This window comes from Cavia porcellus, unplaced genomic scaffold (genome assembly GCF_034190915.1).
Source record: "Cavia porcellus strain 051 isolate PalLab524CR breed Dunkin Hartley unplaced genomic scaffold, mCavPor4.1 scaffold_7, whole genome shotgun sequence".
NCBI classification, from domain to species: domain Eukaryota; kingdom Metazoa; phylum Chordata; class Mammalia; order Rodentia; family Caviidae; genus Cavia; species Cavia porcellus.
The window spans coordinates 36,567,886-36,588,900 of NW_026947490.1; positions in this window are offsets into that span (position 1 = coordinate 36,567,886).

Here is a 21,015-nt window from a genome sequence, read left to right on the forward strand (position 1 = left end):
TCACCCCACCACCATGCATGCCGCCCCAGGGCTAGAGCTGCCTGCACCATCCTGCCACTGGGGCCCCAGTGGACTCCTCTTATGTGCAGAATTCCATTTTTACTTTTTACACCACTGCTCTTGTGCGCGCTCTCTGTGTACATCTGTGGGGTGTCTCTTCTGCCTGGCTTCATGTTTTCCCCCTGTGCTGATCCTCAGAGATCCCAGCTCTCCCACTTCCTACTGCACTGTACAAAGTCATTGCTGTGCATCAAATCCACAGAAGGCAGCCCTGGTAGCACGTAGGATTACTCTGTTTGATAATTTTTTCCTAAGCACCAGTATTTTACATCAAATCTGCAGTGATCCTGGGTCAGTTTGCCTTTGACCTCATTGGTGACGTGACTTCCCCCGCTGATGGAGCTGTGCACACAGTGCTGCCTTTCCTGAGCGGCATCTGGAGTTCCCACACCGTGTGCCCCAGGGTGGGTGTGGATATCGCCTGACCCAAGTCGTATGCAGCTCCATTTTGGTCCAGGTGAACGGGCTGCAGCCTGGACCGGTTCCCTACAGAGATAGAGGTAAGGAGTCTGGGTGGGCAGTGTGTTTTCCTGAAGCGCGGTTCCTTCTTTCTTTCCTGTTTCACCCTGAATTGCGCAGGGCCAGGCAGGAGGCAGTGGGCTCCAAAGGATCCTTGAGGGTTTTCTGGATGGGCTTCACTCAGGAAATGTTTGACGACATGGTGTTTCAACGTGGGTGAGGTAGAAGCTGCGGCCCCAGAGTTTGTCACTCGGGCTCTCACCTGTCATGGCTGAGGAGCAGCATGGGGGCTGTGTCCAAGCCTGGACTGCTGCTGGCTCCCTCGTTACCTCTCTGATCTTCTTCTGATTTCCTTGGTACTTATCATTTCTGGGCATATTGCACTTTGATGCTTGGCTTCCCTTTCTGTTTCTTTAGTCACCCTAGAGGTTCTCACAGCCATCCTGTGTGCCTCCCTGGAGTTCCACACTCCAGCTGAAAAGACTGCGGGTGTTGCTTCCCAGAACCCGCGAGGACTGGAACAGTACCTTTCCACCCCTCCTTCCAGGCCCCGGGCCGTTTCTTTTATGTATTTCTATATGTCTCAGGCTGCAGTCCATAGCAACACCTTGGCTCATGAACGCTTCTGTGCGCGAGCAATCCGGCTTGCGAACAGCAGCCTCAGGCAGGTGACATCGGGTGACAAACACAACCGCAGCCATCTTGCCCAGGATTTTGGAACGAATTAAGTTCATGAACCGAGGCGCCAGTGTCTGTTATACTTCTGTGAGCTGCCTTTCTTGTAGGACTTATTATGAAAGAAAGGCGGCCACCATCAGAATCTGTGTGTTGACCCTTCTGGTCGCCCCTACGCCGCTGTTGTGAGCCCTGGGTGGCTGTCAGCATGGACGGCTCCCGCTGCCCCACTGGCAGGCTCCCGACTCCCTGGACTGTGCGGCTTCAATGCCCACATTGCGTATGCTCACTTCACAGGCACTGGCGTCAAAACCGTTTCTGGGGTCAGAGGCCACAGCTGAGTGGCACAAGCAGCTCATTCAGATTTCCTGAAGCAAAACCGACAGGAAAGACACATTTAGCGGAGCTAAACGAGGGGGAAATGACCTTCCAGGAGTCATCACACAATTGTTTACAATTTCAAACCTTGAGAATGAGATGCACTGTAGCAGGGCTCACTGACAGAGATTTTGGAAGCCTTTGCAGGCTTGTGAAGATCCAAATGGTGTAGATGTGGCTGAGTGGCTGTCACCTATATTTCGGTGATATCATTATAAAGAAGGAGGTTCAGTGTGCTAAGTTTAGTTGATTAGATACTGTCTTAGTTACTTTTTACTCATCGCTGAGACAAAATACCTGAAGCCCAAAGTTGGGAAAGGAAAGGTTTATTTCTTACAGTTTTTGGAGGTTTCAGTCCACACTCACTTGGCTCCAACACAGGCAGGCATGGCTGGGCTGCAGTTCATGGCGGCCGCCAGCAGCAAACTCGAACCAGCAAAGAGAAAAACACACCTTCTTCCTGCCATTACATCACATCCTGGCTCCACCCCTATGTGGGTGGAGCACTGACACCATCAATCCAAGCACTATACAATGAACCATCACATATGAACAATGCAAACTCATGAGGCCTGGGGGCCACAAACATAAACCATGACATCCCACCCCTGGCCCCCAGGACTCATGTACATCCTTTATCCAAAAGACATTTAGCCCACCTCCAAGAGTTGCCAAAGTCCTAACAGCTTCAGCATTGCTGAAAAGTCCAAGTCCCAAGTTTCCTCCAAGATCTATGGCAAACTCTTAACTGTAAGCCCCTGTACAAAAGAAACAAAGTTAAACATTTCTGAAATGCAAAGGCACAAGATAAACATTACCATTCCAAAAGTTAAAAACAGGAGAATAGAAAGCATTCAAAACAAAGCAATTCCAACATCCAGCAGGGCGAACATTAAGTCCTAGAGTTCTACACTCAGCATCTGAAGCAATCTGGTTGCAAGTTCCAAAAGCCTTGGGTGATTCCACCCCCAGGGCACTTCCAGCGATTTCAACTCCCACAGCTTCTCTCTTAAATCTTCTCTGCTCGCTTTTTGCAGCTTTCCTTGGATCATCCACATTCCTGGCTTTTCCAAACTTCTGGGGTCTCCACTGCACCTTCGGCTTCACACTTACATCTTCACAAATTGCCCTCTCAGGGGCACACTGCTTGCCCAGCCAGACCCTTTGCAATCCAGGTGGAAGCCATCTTACCCTCAGAATTCGTGCATTTTCCTTGCACCTAAAATCAGCACCTTATGGATGCCGCCAAGGTCTGCTGCTAGCTGAAGCAGTAGCCAGGCTTTTCTCTCTCTTGGCCGTAGGGGTCAGTTGCCTGGATCGCAGGGCTCTGTTTACCTGATTTTGATGAAAAGTTTCTCTGTGTTGCCGCCATTCTGGAACCTCACGTGGCCTCTGTCGCCATTCTGGGACCTCACTTGGCCTCTGTCGACATTCTGGAGCTTGGCACTCTGTAGCTTTTTCCTCTGAGCTAAATTTTTTATCTTTGCTGTGAGGCTGCACAGGGTGGGGACCTGCTTCCTGGGATGCCCCAGGGCCATCTTTCTTATCTCTCTGTTTCTCCTCAGGAATCAAAATCTCAACTCTGTCTTTACAATCCACACCCTTCCTGGAATTTTCCTTCTGGCCAAACTCACAGCATTGTAAATTATCCTGCCTGGCTCTTTGCTCTTGATTTGAAACATAAAGCTGGCTAAAAGTCACCAACAATAGCCATGCCACAGCCTCAACATTTGGTTGCCTTTTAATTTCTTTTTCAAGATTAATCAGTCCATTGCCCTTTGTCTCAGTCTCAGGCAAAGTCTCTGGGCAGGAGCAAAATGCAGACAAACTTTCTGCTAAGCCATAACACATCATGTGGAGTCCAACGACCAATGCAGTCCTTCCCAGCAGAAAGCTCCCAAGCCTGATCTTTACCATGAGGCTTTCTATCATCAGCTTTCTGGTCTCCTGAGCTCTGACCGGAATCTCCTCTACAGAACAGCCTAAGCTGCTCCAGCTCTATGCATCCAGGTGACATGTCCAAATCTTTCCAAACTCCGCCCACAAGCCATTTCCAAAGCCTCTTGAAAAACATGGCCAGGTATAGTCACAGCAAATGACCCCACTCTCGGTACCAAATTCTGTCTTAGTTACTTTTCACTCATCACTGAGACAAAATACCTGAAGCCCAAAGTTGGGAAAGGAAAGGTTTATTTCTTACAGTTTTTGGAGGTTTCAGTCCACACTCACTTGGCTCCAACATAGGCAGGCATGGCTGGGCTGCAGTTCATGGTGGCCGCCAGCAGCAAACTCGAACCAGCAAAGAGAAAAACACACCTTCTTCCTGCCATTACATCACATCCTGGCTCCACCCCTATGTGGGTGGAGCACTGACACCATCAATCCAAGCACTATACAATGAACCATCACATATGAACAATGCAAACTCATGAGGCCTGGGGGACGCAAACATAAACCATGACAGATACTAAGCAAATTTGTTTCTTTTTCTATGTTTTTGTAATTAGCCTGTATTTCTTCTGTGGGGAGGGGAGAAAGCAGTAGAGCTGGTGCATGTTATTTCTATAAATTTCCATTTATATAACACATGCTTGCAGTACACAGTGACCACATTTACTGCAAGGAGTCGGTCCATGGGCACTGCACGGCTCAACTCTTTTGTTTGTCCCGTGCTCCCTTCTTCCCTGCTCCTTCGATGTCTTGATCTCCTTCCCGTTTTCAAATGCTCTCTCTCTCTCTCTCTCTCTCTCTCTCTCTCTCTCTCCATTTTCTTCTCCCAGTTCTTCTTTATTCCATTTTCTCTCTCCTCCTTCCCCTATCTCCACCTTCTGTTCCCCTTCCTGTTTGGAAAAAACTCTCTATTCCCCATTAGCTATCTTTCATTTTGCCTCTTATTTATATTTTAGGTTCTTCACACAAGAGAAACCACCTGACAATTAAGCTTCAGTGTCTGATTATGATTCAAGTGTATCCTTCTTTATGGCAGAGTAGTATTCCACAGCATGGACTTACCACATTTTCTTGTGGTACCACAAGAAAATTCTTACCACATTTCTTTTCATCTGTTCTTGGCTGCTTCCAAGAGTTAGCTATTGCATGTTGATGAATTATTATTCTAGCTATGATAACTAAATTCCAAAAAAGTTTGATCTCTTAAAAATGCAATTAGCAATTTAAAACATTGTAAAAAATATTTATGTAATGCTAATGTCTCGCCATTGACTTATATCCACGGATTGGAAAAAAAATTTTTTGAGACAAGGTCGCACTACATAGCTCAGGCTGGCCTTACACTCACAGAATCCTCCTGCCTCTACCTCTCAAGTGGTGGGATTATAGGAATGCACCACCACGCCTGGCTGAAAATGTTTTAGGGTAGAGAGGGACAGCACCCCCACTTGGACTCCGGCCACACATGTCCCACAACACTCACCCCACCAGCCCACATCTCTGCATCACTAAAGGGCAAACATCTCAGGCCTTGGGGGCCACAGACTCGGTCATGAGCACTCGGCTCTGCCTCTGAGGTTTACTGCAGAGGCGAGTGGGCAACTCTCAGAGCACAGGCTGTGCCGCAGAGGACCTGCAAGTCCCACCACTTGAGAGGCGGAGGCGGAGGGGAGTGCATAGCTCTGGGGTGCACCCAGAGCTCCCAGAGGAACTGCATGGCTAAGGGACAGAAGAAACAGCAGGACACAGTGCCCGGGACCAGTCCTGCACCCGTCTGTCCACTCCCCCTGGGTTCAGATGCATGAATGCACCCAACTGTCCTCCCTATCAACCCTGAGAGCTCCATTCGGGGTGTGGCACCCTCGGCTCCTGACCAGCAATGCTTCCTGCCCTGACCCAAGTGCCCTCCAACCTTAGCCTCCAAACTCAGCTCCCCCAGGACAGGTCATGTTCTCACTCTCAAATTCCTTATCTGCACCACAAGATGGAGTGAGTATTTGATGTGGATCAGACTTCAGGCTGGTTCTGGGAGAAACACACTCATTTTCTACATTTGGGTCATCTCTCCCCAGAGCACTCCAGAGGGAAGGACATCCGCTCCACACACAGCTGTGTGGATAGAGGACAGGGAAGCTGGTCTACCACCGCTGTTATACAAGAGATCAATTTATGATGAATCACAGGCCCAACTAGAAAGGCTAAAAAAATACTTGAAAAATGTCTTTGTGACTTAGGGGTAAGCAAAGCTTTCTTTAATAGTCACAAGAAGTATAAGTATAAATGGGGGGCAGGTTGACATCATAAAAATTAAGAACTTGTTCATCAAAAAGTCTACTAAGCCAGGTGTGGTGCTACCCACCAGTAACCTCGGCATTCAGGAGACTGAGGCAGAAAGGTCCCTGCAGGTTCCAGGTCAGCCTGCGCTACACAGTAAGTTCAAGGCCAATGGGAGCTATACAGAAAAACTCTCTCAATACACCAAAAGAAAATCTACTGAAAATACTAACATGTAACTTCCAGGAAACTGGCAGAGTGGTGAGCAGCAGAGAAAGAACCTCTCCAAGGTTTGGTGTCCAGATCCTGGAATACAGCAGCATGAGGAAGAGGAGAGGGGTGGGTTCTGTGGACACAGGAAGAATCTGAACTGAGACTTGAAGCCCATGGAGAGAGAGAATTCAGGAACTCAGGAAAAACAGGAAAACCAGGGGCAGTGGCCCTGCCGGATGGGGAGAACCAGCAAGGAAGCCACCTCCACCTCCCACGTCCCCCTGTCCCCTGTAAGCAGCCAGACACGACACAGGCTGAGATGATAGCTGAGGGAGGGAAGCAACTGCCACTTAAGTTGTTTGATTGGCTTTGCAGTCCCGGGACTGGAAGTGTGAGCAACTATTTGGAAGATAATGACATAGTACAATATAGTAATGATTGTGGAATTCCTACTGTCCTAGCACTGTTTTGCTTCGTTTTACTATTCTGGTTTGCTCCCTTTAAAATAATAACCAAAAATATGGATATGTTGGTTTAGAAGAGCCACAGGGCTTTTCTGCTTGTGGCCTAAATCAAGTAGGCCACTGAGAACATCTATGTCTGGTTCCTTTCTGGACGTGTCTTAATTTCTTTGGGATAAATGCCCAATGCTGTAACTACTGATTGTATAATTAGCATGTGTGCAATTTTATAAGAGGCTTAGACTGTTTTCCAGAGTAACTGTACCTTCTGCTCCCTGTTATCATTCTCTTGTTTGGGGACGTCAAGCTCCCCTCCATAGTGATACATCAGTATCAGTTTCTGTGAGGTAAGGGACCCCACATGCTATGGGAGAGCGGAACCCACTTCTGTCTAACTGTGCCTCGAGCATCCCTCAGAAGCTACTTCTGACATGGTGCAATGACCTGGGCTGTGGCGGTGGCTGTCCAGCTCTGGTTGGGCCTCTGGGGTCCTGGCCGTGCTGCCTGGGACCAGGCTTGTGCTAGACAGAGGTCAGTGTCCCAAGGTCAGGAAAAGGCCACGCTGAGGCCAGAGCCACAGCCAAGAACTGGTTCCGGGTGGATGTCCATGCCTGTGTTTGGAAGGTCTGGGCTCTGATTTGCAAATCGCTCCTATTACTGTAGGCACTGATCGCTCCAGGGGGCTGTACCTGGAATCCAGTTCCGAGAGGTTGGATGAGGAAAGGGTGTGGGTTCAGCCCGTGGGCAGAGACCAAAGCATCCAACCCTGAGGATGGACACTGGCTGAGACCTGCAGAGAACGCCTGTCCCTGTTCCCCAGGCAAGACCACATTTTCAGTCCCTAAGGACCTCAAGTCCTACTCAGTGATATAGCTCCTCCCCTACCTCTGGGGCCTCCTACGGGCAGCGTTTCCAAGGGCCAGAAATGGATGGAGTGTGACAGAGGTAACAATCTAGCATCCTGACAATTAAGAGTGAGTCAGTTTTTCTTTTCTCAAAAGAGAAGGAAGGAGAGAGACAGAGAGACAGACTGAGAGACAGAGAGAGAGAGACAGAGAGATAGAGACAGGCAGATACAGAGAGACATAGAGACAGACAGAGAGAGACAGAGAGACAGAGAGAAACAGAGACTGAGAGACAGAGACAGAGAGAGAGAGACAGAGTCAGAGACAGACAGAGACAGAGAGACAGAGACAAGGAGATGGGATGGCTGCTGGATGCTGTGGGTACGGCGTCCGAGCCTGGAACTTGTCCCAGGGGGTCCGGTTCCCAACTCTCTGCTTCTCCTGAGCTCACACGAACCCACATATCTGTGTGGTTTAGGAACAGTCACCCTTTACTCCATCGGACACTCAAATGTGTGACCAGAGAAAGGGGAGATAAGAAATCCAGTAAGAGTTTAGACAAAGTGAGATCTGTTCGTATTACCTGAGAGATGAATGGAGCCAGTGACAGGATTCACCATGATTGTAAATACCCTGGGCTGTGTCAGTGCCAAATTGCTTCTATTTCCACGGAGAAAAGATGAGAATCAGCCCATGCAGAAGACTGAAGCCAGACCTCTGTCTTGCCCCACGTACTGAACTAAAATCAAAATGGATGAAGGTGTTTGAAAACCAAACAAAATAAAACACAATAAAGCCAGTCAAAACAAGCAGTGAAAGCGATACAGGACTTCAAAACAAGACAATAGGAAATCAGCAGTGGCTGCCATAGAGCCTATGGGCAGCTACTTTGAAGATCAGGAGAGGCATTATGGTAGCCATTGTTGATTTTCTATTGTCTTGTTTTGAAGTCCTGTATCGCTTTCACTGTTCTGTTTTGATTGGTTTTCTTGTTTTATTTGGTTTCAATATGTCTGATGGTGTGGAATGAAGATTTTAACATTAAAAGAGACACTTAACCTGCTGGAAGATAAAACAGGTAAAACTCTTGAAGTCATAGGCATAGGCAAGGACTTTTTTTCACATCATTTTATTTACAGATTAAAAGAAAGAAAATGAGAAGGAGGAGAAGGAGAAGAAGGAGAAGAAGGAGGAGAAGGAGAAGGAGGAGGAGAAGGAGGAGGAGGAGGAGGAGAAGAAGAAGAAAACTACAACAAAATTTTAAAGTCAGTCAGTCAGGGGGAAACAATGGTGCATACACTGTGCATTGTCATCCCCAAATCACTCACCCATGGCACAAGACCTCTGCATTCAATTGTCTGAACAACACCAGGACAAATCCTTCTCTTCAGTGAACTCAGAGAAATCAGGAGTCTAACTATCTTAGCTCTTTACATATATACACACACACACACATATACATGTTTTTTTCTTTCAGCTTGATACACTAATGAAACAATATGATGTGTAGAAATGTGTCTTATTTATTTCACTAATGAGTATGTTCTCAAGGTTCATCCATTTACCTATAAAAGTATACAACTTATCATTCTTTATGGCTGAGTAGTACTCCATTGTATAAAACTACCACATCTTTTTTATCCATCCTTGGTGGATGGGCATTCAGGTTTGTCAGGTGCCGCGACCAGCACGGGGAAGGAGTCAGGCGACAGACTGAAGACACAAGGACACCAGTTGCTCAGGAGGCAAAAGGCGATTTATTGAAGGACTCCAGAGTTTTTATAATGTTTCAAAACAAAGAGCAGTACAAGTCACTTCAGGACACTTTCTTGTGCATACAGCAAAGGTAAACATGTTCTTGAGCCCGTGAGAAACTTCTATGTTGTGCAGCCCAGGAGGTAAACATGTTCTTGGGCCCATGAGAAACTTCTATTGTTTATATTATGAAGCTATTCCCAGGTTAATATCAGCACGATGCTTTGTCTAGAAGGCTGAGGTTACTGCAGGATGAGGAACTGGTTAAGGTCCAGCTTCAGTGTGTGGTTTTCCACACCCGTTCACTGCCGGACCCCTGGCTCCTGCTCCCAACATATCCCCCTTATTTCTTAGACAAGAAATGTATTAAACTTCGCATGGGAATTTCATTAGCAGTTGGTTGTAACTTAAAACGTTTCAAGTCCAAATGCACATTTCTCATTTGCCCAACAACAATTCTTACAAAATATGGAAAAATTGTTATCATGACAATAAATGCTAGAGCTCCAAAACCAGCTAGAATGATAAAATGCGAAATGCCCGTGAGGCTTGGGAAATGGCTGGTTAATGCATTGAATGTTTGCTCAGTTTCTTTTGCTATGGCAACTTTTATTGCTGGTGCATTGGTTATATCTTGGATAGTTTTATGCAGCTTAAGCAAATCTAGAGAAGTATTGGAACTATGCCATCTTCCTAGCAAATGATTTTTCACCCTATCCCAAGGTACATCACTTTCATTATATCTATGTGAAGTAACACAAATATGTTCGAATAAGGCATGACATTTCAAAGAAGATTGTACTTGCAAAGCATATAATTGGTCTCCTAAGGTTATTACTGTATCTTGTAGAGCATTTAATTTTTGTTCAATCAGGCTATCCCAATTTTCCTGTATTTTCAAAACCAAAGAAACATGATGGGATAATTCATTGATATAGGATGCAGTTTGCACACTTTCCGTAAGAGATATTGCAGACATTGCAGTGGAGGCTATTAAAGTAATAAGTGCAGCAATTCCAGTCATTAACATCCCAACAAATCATTTGGCCCGATTTAAAAGATTTGTTAATTTTTGCAAAATAATCACAGAAGGATCTTCATACCACTCTGTGGTGATATTAACAGGTAAAAATACAAATGGAGGTTGTTTGACCAATAATATGGATGAGTGGTTTCGTGAAGCATTAACACAACTGGATAAGATGAAATCTTTACAAGTAATTTAGTAAGATTCATTGTTCTTATTTACAGTAAGTTCTCCACTTATAACACCATATGGTTCAGAAACACAAGCTATGATAGTTACATTTTTTACTGTGTCATTAACAGAAATAGCATCCTGTGTCCCTATATGTTGCCATACAACTTTTTCTTTTGCAACAGCAATATAATCAAGAGCTGCAACCAACTTCCACAGCATGGTAAAAAAGGTGATGTTATTCCTTGTCCATATTCCATATAATAAATTTCGGGGCCTGTAGGTTGTTTCTCTGTAATCACTCCAATCACATAGATCTTTGTAACATATAGTATAATTATGATGGCACAAACGCCATGAGGGTCCATATACACTTTTGCTTGGGTATTTTTGTCTACATTCTGGAATATGCTCAGGGGGATTACCTTTTCCCACTCTAGTTTCACTACTATTGTGAAATACATACATCATATCTACTCCCCAGTGCATTCCATTAGTAAAGTTTCCATCCCAATCAGAGTATCTTTCTATTAATGTACAATTCTTATTTGTTTTAGAAAAACATAGGGGTAATGAAGCAGACATTTCAGTGTAATTATATACAATAGAGATAGGTTGTATATGAGTGGAAGAAGGAAAACTTAAGACACAAGTATTATTTACATAAACAGTAACATCATCGTTGTCGCCCCATGACATAGGGTGCAACAAAGGAGGATTAGGTACAAATGCCCAATAATTATCCACCCGCACAGGCATTTGAAATGTATGCAAAACCCAAAGAATGCTTAGCAATTGAGCCAAAAACAGAAGAGTTTCATCTCTTGTCGCAGGAGGCCTTCTGGTCGTTGTTCTCATCCTCGAGGTCATGATTAGTCGAAGCATCTTCCTGCGCAATTTGTCTATCTTGCTCTTGGGCATGTCATACACAACGCTCTGGGATCCACGTGGGTGTATCAGCGTCTGTAGGAAAAACACAAACATATCCTCTTCCCCATATCAATACTGGGTCAGGACCATGTAATAGATTAGTTAATGGGTCTTTCCCTTGGAGGGCAAATCAGGAGACCAATGTCTCTCAGCTGCAGATCTATTGGAAGCATCAAAACTTAAAAAATTAAGATGTAATCATGTAAAGAGCATGATTAAGAAGGGTTTTGGGAGAATACTTATACCATCTCCCCCTTTTTAATTTCTTTAATGTGTTTTTAGTTAGAGATTAGCACGTTCAACAATTCCTTGTCCTTGAGGATTATAAGGCAGTCCAGTAACATGTTTAATATGGAAAGTCTGACAGAATTTGGCAAAGGGTTTACTAACATATGCTGGGCCATTATCAGTTTTAATGGATCGAGGAATGCCCAGGATAGAGAAACAATATAGTAGGTGTTGTATTACATGGGTGCAGTTTCTGCAGTCATAGGTGAAACAAGCATGTAATGAGAAAAGGTGTCTATGGTAACGTGTAGGTATTTTAATGACCCCAAAAAAGGATAATGAGTGACATCCATCTGCCAGATGTTATTTGGACGGAGTCCTCGAGGGTTGACTCCAAAATGTGGTACTGGAAGGAGAGGCGCACACGAGGGACAGTTTTTAACAATTTCCCATGCTTGCTGCCGTGTTATACCATATTGATAATGTAAAACCTGTGCAGCTTGGTGATGAAGAGCATGTGACTGTTGTGCTTGAGAAACAGCAGACAGTCCAATATGCGTGCCTCGATCTGCAATTGCATTTCCATGAGTCAAAGCGCCTGGAAGATTAGAGTGACTGTGAATATGTCCTACAAAACAAGGTGCAGATCGAGAATGTAAAGATGATTGAATAAGACCAAATAACTGTGCAACAAGGATATTAGCAGTGTTGATAACAGGTACGCATTCTAAAACAGACAAGGCTTGTACTACATATTGGCTGTCTGAAAACAAATTAAAGGGAACATCAAAGAAAAGAATAAAAGCCTGATGAACAGCATAAAGTTCAGTCTCTTGAGCTGAAGTACTCCTCAATTGCCATACATAAGTTTGATTTGGGGATACCAAAGTAGCTTTTCCATTGGAGCTTCCATCTGAAAATAAAGTAATAGCATTAACAAGGGGTTTCATGCGTATGATTTGAGGAAATGAAAAGGTAACTTTAGAGGCAAGTTGAAGAATTTTATCCTTGGGATAGTGATGTTGGATTTGACCGGCATAGGACGCTAGAGAAAGAGGAAAATAATCAGTCATATTAAGCGATCATTTGAGCTGTTCAGATGTATAAGGGATTATAATAGAGTGAGGGTTTCTTCCTAAATGCATTATAGACAATTTCCTTCCTTGCATAATCCTTTCTGCAACCAAAGAGGCGTAAGGGGGGAGAGCCCTCTTCGGAGAATGCGAACCATGAATCCATGAGAGAACTCCCTGCTGATATAACACACCTGTAGAAGAAAAGGATGTGGGTATGATGATAAGAGACCAGGGAGTGGAATAATCACAATAATGAAGCTGCGCACTTTGAAGAGCCTTATTAACCAGTTCAAGAGCTTTGCGAGCTTCTGCCGTCATTTGGTGGGGTGAACTTGGGTCAGAATCTCCAGCTAGTAAGGAAAACAACGGGTGGAGGTCTTGAGTAGTTAACTTTAGAGACGGCCGGATCCAATTAATTTCGCCTAAGAGTTTTTGAAAATCATGTAACGTACGCAAGTGAGAAGTATTAACAGACAATCGTTGAGGAGAAAAATGCCATGGATATAAGTGAAAACCTAGATAAGAAAAAGGAGGTGAAGTTTGGACCTTCTCAGGTGCGATGACCAGCCCATTATTTGTTAAATCCTGATGAAGAGAGGCATATACTTGCAAAAGCATCTCAGAATCTTGATGGGCTATTAAAATATCATCCATATAATGAATAATGGTGGCAGAGGCAAATTTAGATCTGGTATTGGCAATGGCTGCATGTACAAACTTTTGACACAAGGTGGGGCTATTAGCCATTTCTTGAGGTAACACAACCCACTCATATCTTTCCATAGGTGAGAACAAATTACAGGAAGGAATACTAAAAGAAAACCTCTTGCAATCCTCAGGGTGGAGAGGGATAGTATAAAAACAATCTTTCAAATCAAGAACAATACGATGATGTGACAGAGGTATTGCCATAGGTGACGGAAGTCCAGGCTGAAGAGCCCCCATAGGAAACATAGTATCATTAACTTTTCTAAGGTCTTGTAATAACCTCCATTTTCCTGATTTCTTTTTTATCACAAATATAGGTGAATTCCAGGGGGAGGAGGAAGGTCGGATATGACCACAGACTAACTGTTCCTGCACTAATTGCCTGGCGGCTTGGAGTTTAGCCTCAGGCATGGGCCACTGATCTACCCTTACTGGTGTATCAGATTTCCAATTAATTTTATCAGCATGGATAGCAGGACGATCAGCGGCCACTAGGAAAAACCCAAGCCCTGTTTATCAACCTTTTGTGGGATGGATAAAGGGTCTTTGATACCTTGATTATTTTTTCCCATGCCTGCAAATGGCAATTGACCCATTTGCAACATCTGTTTGGTTACAGTGGGACTTGGACTCCACAAGTACACTCCCATTTGGCTTAGTATGTCTCGTCCCCACAAATTTAGGGGAAGATTAGGTAAAACATATGGTTGGAATTCTCCTGTATGTCTCTCTAAATCAGCCCAAGATAATATAGAAGAGGATTTAAAAGGAGCGGAGGCTTGCCCGATTCCTTGGAGAATGGCAGGGGCAGGATCCAAGGGCCAGGATGAAGGCCAATCTTGTTGTCTTATAACAGAAACATCAGCCCCTGTATCCATTATTCCAAGAAAAGTTTTTCCCTGTATTTTTATTAAGCATTCTGGCCTTTCATCTTGTATTTGTCGAATAAGAAAAGCATCAGAGGAGCCAAACCCTTGGGTGCCTCGTTTTTTCCTAAGCATCTTTTGTTTTCCTTGAATAAGGGGCAACAATAATAATTGTGCTATACGAGTACCCAGAGGTATGTTAATGACAACTGTATCAGTTTTAGCCATAACTTTAATTTCTCCCTCATAATCTTGATCTATCACTCCAGGAAGTACTATAAGTCCTTTTAAAGTAAACCCACTTCTCCCTAGTAAAAGCCCCCAAGTGTTTGGAGGTAACGGGCCGTAAATACCGGTAGGTATCAACTGGACTCCTAGCTCTGGGGTTAATATGATGTGGGTGGTGGAACTGAGGTCCAATCCTGTGCTTCCTGGAGTTGCTCTGGAGAGGTCTGAAACGGATTGTTTCTGGGTTGAATTGCCCCGAAGATTTGTTGTCGGGCCTGGGGCTGGCCCCTCTTGGAGTTTCCCTGCTGGGGGATAGTAAATTGCCTTTCTTATCTCTTTTAGAATAACATTCATTAGCCCAGTGATCTCCTCTCTTACAGCGTGGACATAACCCTGGGACTTTCAGCTTTTTATCAGTTTTAACCTTATTATTTGCATTATTATCACCTTTTGGAGAATCAGAGCATTGTTTGGCAATATGCCCCATTTTTCCACAATTATAACAACTTCCTGGAGGGCCAGGGGCATGTTTTTGCATTTGCTATGTTGTATTGCCAAACATTCTTGCAGGGTTTGTCCCTTCAAAGCAGCTGCCATAGACAATCCTTGAATATATCCTGCTCCTATGTCTGCACAAAGTCTGATGTAATCATTTAAGGTGCCCCGTCCCTTCCAGGGTCGAAGAGATGCTTGGCAGACTGCATTGGCATTTTCAAAGGCCAATTCTTTTACTAATATATTGCTGGTTTCTTGATCATTTATTAATCGTCCTGCAGCCTGAAGGAGGTGAGAGACAAAGTCCTGGAACGGCTCATCAGGGCCTTGTTTAATCTTGCCTAACTCTCCCTTCTTTGATCCTGATTGGTGTTATAACTTGGGCCCCGGTATAAAATCCAAGGAGGCAAGAGACCGAAAATTTAGGTGGCAAAGGCTTTATTTCCAGGCCTGGCGACCAGTCTCCGGGAGCCAATTTGGAGACTGTGTCCCAGAGACTGAAGGGAGAACTTTAAAAAGAGGCTGGAGGAAACGGGGTGGGGGGAGAGAAACAAAGAAACCTGCAGAGCCATCAAACTTGTTGACCTGAGTCTGGAAACTATATTGCTGTACACTTAGCTCTGAAAATCTTGGGAGTTCCTGGTGTTTCTCAAATTACTCCCATCCTACAGACTGACATTATCTCGGAGTGGCACATCTGCAGCAATATTTGGGGAAGAAAGTGGACAGTTAATTATCCCAGGACAGCTTGTTTTCGCTAATGGGTGCGAAGGGGTCAAGAGTTATAAGAAGCTGAAACTTAAGTTTACAAAGATCTGATATCTAATTCATTTGATGCATACAGAACAAAAGGAAAGCACTGATTGGGGTTTGGGCCATAGTATTTCCCGGTAATGTCTTTGAAGCTAAACAGTTCTTAAAATTTGGGGCAGGCTCATTTTATGACAGATCATCACCAAGTTGGGAGGAGGTCACCAGAAACCCAAATTCTTTATGGCCTAGATAGATAAGTGAGGGGAGAGGGAGGCAATAAGGCGCCATACAGAACAGAAAACGGTGGTTATGTGTCAAGGTCAGGGTAAAGGGTTAAACTCATACGCAAATCTCTCTGCACACAAGCAGGTTACTTTAAACAAGTTTAAATTAATGGGCCCTTCTAGTTTTCTGTAGCTCTTTAGCGGAGAATAGTGGCACCTAACAGTGATTAACAACCCTTGTTAGCTTGTTTTAGCACAACTTCTGTAGTTTGGAGAGGGCAACAATGGTTAACATATCAATTAGGTGAGATTCTTGCAATTCTTTACAGAGGAGAGTATTGCTCAATATATCAATTAGGTCACTTAACATATCAGTTAGGGAAAAAGGATAAAAAAAAAACACATTTAGTAAGCCACTTTACAGGTTTGCTATAATACATATATAAAGAAGCTATTTTCTTAGAGTACAACAATTGGGGCAATTTTTTCCATGCTGCTAAAGCGGCCCACCGAATCAAATCATAGGCATAGCCAGGGTAATTTAATTGAGCACCCAGGGCCGCAAAAGCCCCTTTCCCTTGAAGATGATCCATAGAAATTCCATTAGCAATAGCTTGATCATCTAATGCATATCCCATTGTAGTCTCTTATATTTTGATAGCCAAAGAAGATAATCTCCCCCATTCAGTATAGCCTTAGCTAAAAGCTTCCAATCTTGAGGCGGCAAAGCCTGGCTCGCTACTGATTCAAGAATAGACATAGTAAAAGGAGCAGTAGCTCCGTATTGTGTAGCTGCCATTTTTAATTCTTTAATTGTTTTCAAAGGAAGCCCCTCATGTTCATTGTATGATTGTCCTTGTGGAGTAACTCTCCTTACTGCTGGGTAAACTTGAAATCCCTCTAAATTTTCACCTTGCTTTCTAGCTTCTTGAAATGCACGTTGTAAGGGGGATATCGCTGAAGGTGCAACAGGACGTATAGGCACAAGTGGGGGCAATAAAGGCATTGGTCTAAATCCTACTCAAGCAACAAGAGGTGTAGTAGAAGTTTCATATCGATCAAACAAAGGCCTTGCCAATGAAGAAGTACTACAACCTTTATGCTTTTGATCCCTTAAATTAGCCTCAGATAACTTTTTAATCTGCTTAGCTATATCAGACAATTCTTTTTTTAAATGTTTCAATCAAGTTTTCTAGGCCCTCTGTTGGTTCTTTACATTGTGGGTTTGCCTGATCTTGAAGCATGAAAGCCTCATGTTGATGCTCATATTGACAGGCTTCATGCTCTAACTCTTCCCATTTTTCAGACCTAATTCTTCATTTGAATCTGAATCAGTTTCTCCATCAGGGTTATTGACTTGTAAATCATCAGGCCTATTGTTTATTTTGTTAGTTGTAGGGAGGTTGGGCTGCTCGTAACAGGGCAGCTCAGAGAGCGGTGGAGGAGCAGAGGGCAGGGGCGTGGTATAAGGAGGATGCCACATTCTCTGAGGATTTGGTTTTTCTTATAAAAATTTCTCGAGTTCTTTTTTCCCATTTACTAGACTCAGAGTCCCCTTTTAAACAGTCCTTAATTAAAGTCCAAATCGGAAACACATCCATAGGAACCTTCTCAGGACCCCAAGCACAATAATAATCCTTAATCTTGTCTCCTACTGTCTTCCAAGTCTCAACATTAACCGTTCCCTGTTCGGGAAACCAGGGGCAAACCTGAGGCACAAAATCAACAAACCGATGAATTTGGAGCTTAGCTACAGGAATGCCCCTACTCTTTAACAAAGAGGAAATAACTTGTTCAAAAAGTTCCCGTTCTAATGACTAATGACGGGGAGTTACCCATTCTCAATCCCTGTGTATATGCCACTCTCTGCTACTATCTGCCACTCCCTGCTACTTTCACTTTTCACTTACCCGGGTCGTCTGTAGCAGCGGTCTTCTTGGAACTCCCGATTCTCTTTCCACTGGAAGAATGCTCCGAATGCTTATATTCCAAGCCCCACGTTGGGCGCCAGATGCCAGGTGCCGTGGCCAGTGTGGGGAAGGAGTCAGGCGAGAGACTGAAGACACAGGGACACCAGTTGCTCAGGAGGCAAAAGGTGATTTATTGAAGGACTCCAGAGTTTTTATAATGTTTCAAAGCAAAGAGCAGTACAAGTCACTTCAGGACACTTTCTTGTGCATACAGCAAAGGTAAACATGTTCTTGGGCCAGTGAGAAACTTCTATGTTGTGCAGCCCAGGAGGCAAACATGTTCCTGGGCCCATGAGAAACTTTTATTGTTTACGTTATGAAGCTATTCCCAGGTTAATATCAGCACGATGCTTTGTCTAGAAGGCTGAGGTTACTGCAGGATGAGGAACTGGTTGAGGTCCAGCTTCAGTGTGTGGTTTTCCACACCCGTTCACTGCCGGACCCCTGGCTCCTGCTCCCAACACAGGTTGTTTCCAAGATCTGGCTATTACAAACTGTGCTGCTATAAATATGGGTGCACATATATCACTGTGTTGTTTTTAATTCTTTGGGGAAGATATCCAGAAGGGGAACAGCTGGGTCAAATGGCATCTCCAGCCTTAGTTTTTTGAGGAATCTCCACACTGATTTCCACAGTGGTTGCACCAGTCTGCATTCCCACCAATAGTGCAGAAGGGCTCATTTTTCTCCTTAGCTCCTCCAATATTTGTCATTGCTTGATTTCTGGGTTGAGGCGGAATTGCATTTCTCTAATGACCAATGGTGCTGAGCACTTTTTCACTTACTTATTTGCTGTTCATACTTCTTCATCTGGGAAGTATGTATTCATCTCAGATGCCCATTTTTGGATTGAGTCTTTAAATCTGGAAGGACTGATATTTTTGAGTTCTTCATATGTTCTGATAGTAATCGTTTATCTGAGGAACAGCTAGTAAACATTCTCTCCCATGTTGTGTGTTGTCTTTTCACTCTGTTGGTGGTTTCTTACTGTGAAAAAGCTTTGCAGTAGGCTGAGATCCCATTTGTTGATTCTTTCAGATAGTTCCTATGCAATCGGGGTTCTGTTCATAAAGTCTGCCTACACCAATGTCTTCAAGAGTTTTACCTCCTCTATCTTCCAGCAGATTTAATGTTTCTGTCTTAATATTAAGATCTTTGTGGCATTCTGATTGTAGCTCAGTACATGGTAAAAGATATGGGTCCAATTTTAATCTTTAGCATATGTAGAGCCTGTTTTCCCAGCATCATTTATTAAAGGGCCTTTCTTCCAGTGAATGTGTTTGACATCTTTGTCAAAGATAAGGCTTAGTATGTCTGGAGTCGTTTCTACATCTTCTAATCAGTTCCATTGATCTTTAGGTCTGTTTCTTGGCAGTACCACACTGTTTTTTATCACAGTAGCTTTAAGGTATAATTTCAAGTTGGAGATTGTGATGCCTCCTGTCTTTGTTGCCCAGGATAGGCAAGGACTTTTTTTTTAAACCAGAACCCCAATTGCACAAGAAACAACACCAAGATTGAACAAATGGGATCATATCAAGTTTTAAAAGTTTCTGCTCAGGAAAAGAAGCAACCAACAGAATGAAGAGACAACCTAGGGATGGGAAAAATCTTATGTCAGACACACTTCTGACAAAGGGATAATAGAATAAAGGACTCAAACAATTAGATCCTCCAAATAAAAACAATAGAAGATAGACAACTGGAAAAAGTGACATTTCTCAGAAGACACACAAGTGACCAATAAATATATAAACAACCTTGACAACACTGGCTGTTAGAGAAAAACAAATTAAACCAACACAGGCTCGACCTTACTCCAGAACAGGTGGGCATCATTGGGAATTCCTCAGAAGCTACCTGAGAGCATTCCTACAATTAACAAAATGCTGGCAAGGCTTTAGGGAAAAAGAATCTTTCTACATTTTGAAAGGAATGGATGCTCATATGCCTACCCTGGAAACAAGAATGGAGATTCCTCAAAAAATTTAAAAGTAGAAATTATATTTGACCCAGCTATTCCCCTTCTAGGCATCTTTCCAGAGGAGCTGAAGATATCATGTTATAGTGATCTGTGCACACCCATGTGTACAGCAGCACAGTTCACAATAGCTGAATCTTGGAAATGGCTTGTGTGTACACCAATAGATGAATGAACAAAGAAAGTGTGGGATTACCCAGTGGATGGAGTACTACTTTGCCATAAAGAAGGATGGGCCTGAGTTATTTGGAGGAAAATGAATGCACCTTCAGTTCCCCTGTTTTGGGCATCAGGACAGGAAGCGCCTCAGGGTCACTTTGGGCCTCGGTTTGAGTCAAAAGCTTTGTGACCCAACACCCAAAATGTAAGTAAATTGAGGAGAAAATTAAAGCTAGATAACTGAAAAGCACGAGATAATTGTTTTCCAAGAAGGAAGGGGACAGAGAGGTGGAAGGAGGGGCCAACTGGCTACAGACAGGTATGCTGGGTCCACTACCCGCTCCACAGGGAAGTGTGTGGTTACTGCGCCCTGCAAACAGGCAGCAACAGAAGTAAAACTTCAGAGAAAGAGACTCATGACCTGGAGAGCAGTGCTAACTCTGCCGGATCACTTGTCGCGGCTAGATGGGTCAGGAAGCTTTCGTTCCACACTGAGGTCCACGGGGCCCCCCAGTGCTGACCTTCCTAAGCAGGGCTATGCTGAGGCCCACAGGGCGGGCCCTAGCCCAGGGCTGGAAACAACCACCCCTGTGAGGTGGAAGCCCTGGCCCTCCAGTTGCCCAGCTCCCCAGAACTGAGAGCCAAGGGCCAGGGCTCTGCCCAGGGAGCCACAGCCCAGCCGGTGGTCAGCAGCTCCTCGTGTGCACCCTCAGCTCAATACCAAGCAGGACGAGTCTGGCTAGAACCGCTCAGAAGCCAAGCAGCCCTGGCTAGGACAGGAGGAAAGGTCTTGTCACAGCCAAAGAAGCACGCTGGCCAGAGAGCGAGCTCTGTGGCCCAACACGGGTCCCCTTGGCTGGTTCCCGTTCCCAAAGAGCCACAGTGGGAAGAGCCCATGTCGCCCACCCTGTGCTTAGCTCCTGAGTCCTCTGTGACTCCCGGGCTCCTGGGGACCCAGTTCACAGTGGGAGAAGAATGCAGTTCCACCTGGCGCTGCTACCCAGTCAGGGAACCCAGGCCACCCAAGCCCAAGGGGTTCCTTAAGGACACATGGACCAAGCTGCTGCCAGGGGCAGGCGGTACAGGGGCTTTGGAGGCCCCAGGGTCTGCAGGGAGACTTGGGATCTGT